A 5,797-nucleotide genomic window follows, 5' to 3' on the forward strand; every position below is an offset into this window, starting at 1 on the left:
ACCATGTTACTATTGGAATATACTTCCCAGTACAGAATAACTGTGTGATGAATGGTGCTCTTTCGGTTGGAGAAGGGATTCTTGCTGCTTCCGTAAATTGCACACCTTCTTCCGAAGCAAATATTTCCAGTTTAAACAGGGCCGGATTTGCGAAAGACTCTAATTGCTTTGTCCGTTTATGACAAGGTTCTGTGCTGTCTGTAGATCCTGATACCAAAGTTGATGTTCAGACGGGTTTCATAGGAGCTGACACTGGTGCTTAAATTGTTATGCCATCTCATTCTGACTGGACCCCTACAACAGTTTTGATACACAAGCAGGTGGGAACGATTCGAAGGAGTGCCAACTTTCCCATAGTGCTGGTTGTGTCGGAGATGAGTGACCGTAGCCTGGTCTCCTGTTATACCAGCGCAGAAATAAGCACCCAACAATGTAAAAAGGAGGTCTCTGCCACTTGGTTAGTTTGGGGTACCGATCCTTTGGTCGCAGGTTGCAGGTCTTTGTGGCATAAAATTATCAGGTTCGTGCTTGGTGATGTTGGGTATGTCATTGATTCGTCCTACAAGACTGCTCAGCGTATGAAGTTAACACCTCCTTGGAAGGATCCTTATCTTGGTATTGCTGCAAACCTTACATTGTATCGATTGGATGCCAGAAAACAACAAATAGTTATCGACCGTGATCAGATCAAGCAAGACTTGAACGACTTTCCATTATGCATTATGGTTGGAGCAACGCAGACATTCATTTCCAGACCTAGAAACTGCGCTGTTTTGCCCTGCCTGGAATCTATTCACTTGGAATTAATAATGTTCTGGAAGATAACAGGCTTACAGTTGGATGAATTGGTTCCAGCTGATTCATTCCCTGGCCAAGCGTTGCAGGATGGTTTTACTCTGACCTGAAATCTTCGCTAGAAGTTTTAATGATTTTGATGTATAGGCAGTGTCCCGTTTTATTGGAAATTTTACCCTGTAGATGTATTTAGCTTCATTGGATTTTTTACCCCGTATATATTATTCATATACTAATTTTATGAAGATGTTTGGTCCCTGTATGATTCCTCCCTATACCCTTACACGTGACCAAGTGCCAACAAAATGGGGAGGAATGTTGTAACTGATGAGGTCTATACAGGTCACGTGATACGTGTGACGTAACTGGTGTTAAACAAGTCACTTATTATACAGCTACCAAACTATCAACACGTCGCTACCACAGCTCGTCTACTTGTGTGTTTAGTGGTTCAACATAGTAAGTCAAGAAATATTACAGTATTATAAAATAAAATAATAAAATAAAAGAGATATTTAACGTTCGGAAACGCCCGCAAAGATGATGTCACAGAATTTTATAACGGTGGCGCCGGGCGGAAGTAGCTGGGTACATCGTCTAGTAGTTCGGATGGGACGAACAACCCAGGTCTCGTGAAAATGTTGGCGTGCACGTATAAGTACCCCCCCTGTCCACGTAAAATTTAGAATACAATTATGCCAAACGGCAACAAATACGATTTATACACAGCACAGAGTGAATATGCTATAGCTTCGAATAGGACACGTAGCAGTACCCTGGGTCACAGGGACTAAAATAATATGTACCCTGTCGATATTGTCTACAGAGGCGTAGCCGTGATATATATATTGGGCGGGGGGGGGGGGGGGCGCAAATAAAATTTTATAAAATGTTGACAATCTGTGACGCCGGAGGCCGATGTAGTGCGATAGAGAGAGTGTGGAAGTTTTGGGGGGCCACCCCCCATAATTGTTTTTAGTCCTTCTGCTCATATTAATTCTAGTCTATATTTCTATGTGCAGAAGGACTAAAATGACGTCACGGATTGCTTATTGGCGGAAAGTTACGAATACCCACGGAGAACGGCGGAAATTACTAATGTTGAAATTTACCTGTTGCAGGTAATATTGACATTCGGATTCGGGTTATACCCTTAGCAAAAAGTCCTACAGAATACCAGTGTAGTATTGTATATAATTCTATAGAAAAACTATAGAGTTTTGGGGGGGGGGGTGTCCCATTTTTTATAGGATAAAATTCTATAGTATTCTACAGAATTTTGGGGGCCGGTAGGAAATAACGGCCCCAAATATTCTATAATTTCTGTAGCGCACATCCTATAGTTTTTCCTACAGATTTATGGCAAAATTTCTATAGGAAAATATTATAGTATTCTATAGGGTTTTTTTTATTGCACTTTCTGTAGGAAATTCTACAGTTATGTATAGGAATGAATACTGTAGTTTGAAAATTGGGCCACTATAGTTTTCTGTAGGAATGGGTACTATAGAATTCTATAGACTTTTTTTTTATTAAATCTTATTTTGGGAATAAAACTATAGTTGGCCCATGATTTCTTCTAAATTGATAAGCTTATTTTTCTCTCATGGATTCTTCTAAATTGATAAGCTTATTTTTTCTCTCATGGATAAATCTGAATTCTGTTGATGATTCATCAGCCAGAACCATGAAAAGTATTTTTTCTTGGTATAACTGAAATATAAGGAAAAGAATAGGTAATAAAGTTAAATAAATAACAAAATCACATAAATCTTATCTAATTAAAGTAATTTAATATTATTGTTAAGAAAGTAATAAAGTATACTTATCTTTCTATCTTTAATCGAATCTGTGAAAAAAATAGCACCATTCTCTTCAGCTTCTTGTTAATACTAACATATTAAGTTGTTATACACTGAATTTTTTAATTTAAAATTCAGCCAATGGCCAAACAGATTTCAAGAGAGTACATTTGCTGTTAATTATAATTTGTTGACAGGTATAAACGGCTGACCTGGTGACTTGAACAAATTATATAATTTGAGTACAGAATCTGCTATAGTCATTAAGATCTAACTAGCAGGATCCAATAACAGTCAGACTTCTGTGTTCTAAATAAACTTTGTCTTTATTTCATTGACTTATCTAAAGAATAATTTATTATCTGATATTTTTGTTGTGAAGATCTACATTTACTGGCATTTTTTGGAGGGTGGGTGGGGAATTCCTTTGAGTGTCAACATGTATCACTATTTCATTCATATTATATACACTATTTTATACTTAATATTTTATTTTTCGTGGTAAGCTTATTTTAGTTTGTCATTTGGTATCACAATAAATTAAGGAAAACCGTATCCAGGAAAATTATGTTGGAAAAGTTTACATAATTCACACAAGTGCCTCACTAAATTCTCTTGTAAACTATAGTATGAATAAAAGACATCACCAATTTATGAAATCTGTAGTATAGAACATTGTTTCTACATTATTATGTAGAAAACTATAGTATGCTATTTGTTAAAATGGCTTAAGTACAGTATACATATAAATTCTACAGAAAACTATAGAAGGCTCATGCATTATATTTTTCTCCACAAAATCTATAGAAAAAAATGTCAGAATGTCATAGAAAACTATAGGATCACACAACTGACTTGAGACAATAAGTTAGTTCTATAGAAAACTATAGTTTTTACCACCAAATCTATAAGAACGCCAGCTGACGTGAGAATACAAGTTAGTTTTATAGCAAACTGTAGTTTTTACCACAAACGCTGTAGAAAACTGAAGGATTACTCAGATGACTCGAGGATACAGGTTAGTTCTATAGAAAACTATAGCAGCACCAATGAATCTGTAGGTTTATTTTTTTTCCAATAGTTTCTTACAGTATTCTATAGAATTCTGTAGGAAATTACACTTTGAAAATATTTATCTATCAATCCTACACAAAACTATAGTACATGTTTTTGAATCTATAGTCATGTGAAAAAAACTACAGAATGAATTTGTTTTCCTGCAGCACTCTATAGCATTCTATAGAATCCCACAAACTTCTATAGAAACCTGTACTTTTTCTATAGGACTTTTTCATAAGGGTACTTATGGAAAGGATGTGTTGACATAATTACTTGCATGATTTAAAACATTTATGAACCCGGTGACCTTTAAACTAAAACATCACACCAACATATTGGGATATGTACAGGTTTTATACAGGTAGAATCTTAACTAATCCTAATAATTGTTGTAAATAAATAAAGAAGTAACTATGTAAATTTTTTTTTTTTTTTTTTTTTTTGGGGGGGGGGGTCCTTGCCAGTTCCTAGGTCCTGCAGTACTCCAAGGAGGAACCACGACGGATAAGTGAAGGTGAGATATCGAAAGTGCTTGACTCCGTTTTAATTCTACTGTAAGTGACGTACAGTCATACCCCATAACCTGAAACCCAGTGTTATGCTATACACTCTTAAGACCAACTAGAAATCAGCCTGATTTCTTCATGTTTAGGAATTTGACCTCAAAGATAATGGAAGTTTGTTGAAGAGAATCCTGTCATCAACTTCTCAAAGATAATAAATTGTCGCCCAATTATTATCTATTTAGATGGTGCAGTGTATAAGTGTCATATTACACTGCTCTATGTTTAGAATATAAAAGCTAGATGATTTGGAGATCAGGTTCTGTGGGATTTTCAATTGAAATTAAAATTAAAATTGAATAAGAGAATAAAAGAAAATAATCAAATTGAATGTAGAAATAAACAAATTTAATAACAATTTAATATAATAATTATATCATGAAAATAAAATTGATTCAAATATTACATAAAGTAATAATTAGCTTATTTAATTAGATGTAGCATCTTGTTTTAGCCAGGGTATACAAACATAAATTTCAAATTTAAACCAAATCGGCTAAAAATTATGACCTCTACACTGTTCACGAGCTCAAAACGTAATATTTCGTACAATCGGGGGCCATAATCCACGAAGTTACAGTCCGATACATGCCAATATCGAAAGGAACCGAGATCTTAGGGGGATTAACCTATATTTCAAGTTTCATTGAAATTGGATAAAATTTGTGTCCTGTAGAGTGTTCACAAACAATTGTGGACGTCCGGACGGACGGACAGAGCCGACGACAATATACGTCCACATGAAAATGTCAGCGTATAAAAATGGATTCAAATATTACATAAAGTACCGGTAATAATATGCTTATTTAATGAGATGTAATATCTAATCAGTTGATAACTATCTGGCAGTCATTATCAGAAATCGTTGAAAATCAACAGGCTTCTTCGTCTGATGACCTTAAAGACTGTGTATATATTTAAAGTCAATCGGATATTAACTTTAGCCCCTAGAGCGTCCACCAGATTTTTCAAAGTGATAAAGGGCGATATATGTAACTCTGGCAGTAATTATCGGAATTTGGTGAAAATCAATAGGATTCTTTGTAAACACGGATATTAATTTAAAGTCAATCAGATATTAAATTTACCTCTAAAGAGACCACAACCTTGTATTACATACTTTTAGGCTATTCTTCAAGTGTCATATTGAGTAATTTGTATATAATAGTGTTAAGCTGTTATCTATCAACCTCATCATCGATAATAAATATGATTTATATAAAAAAAGAGCTTTTTATTTTAGAAATTAAAATGTTGTCATTTGATACTCACAATGGCAGGTTTATAGCTATCAACACTTATCTAACTGGACTATTTATATCAGCAATAATGCCACTCAGGTTGGACATATTGTTTAGATTAGCATTCCAGGCAATTAAAAATCAGTGAACCGGGCCAAACCCAAACATCCAAAATTTAGCTCTTTTTTCTAGATGGTCTTAGGACTGTATAAGGTGTGATAGTGAATTACTCAAGTCGGGTAGATCCGTATCCAAAACAAAAACGTATGTGTTTTTTTGTTTTTGGACAAAATACCGGAAGATGATCGAAGAATTTCGCGCAGCTACAAATTTTACC

The 5,797-nt window shown here is 34.8% G+C and overlaps 1 long non-coding RNA gene across 3 annotated transcripts in view; it reads right to left on the bottom strand.

Annotated features, from left to right (window-relative positions):
• Positions 1 to 5,797, bottom strand: part of LOC126814842 (uncharacterized) — an 83,052-nt gene that overhangs the window by 8,641 nt on the left and 68,614 nt on the right. The gene's annotated exons all lie outside the window — the stretch shown is intronic.

The sequence above is a fragment of the Patella vulgata genome, chromosome 3 (genome assembly GCF_932274485.2).
Source record: "Patella vulgata chromosome 3, xgPatVulg1.2, whole genome shotgun sequence".
Lineage (NCBI taxonomy): Eukaryota > Metazoa > Mollusca > Gastropoda > Patellidae > Patella > Patella vulgata.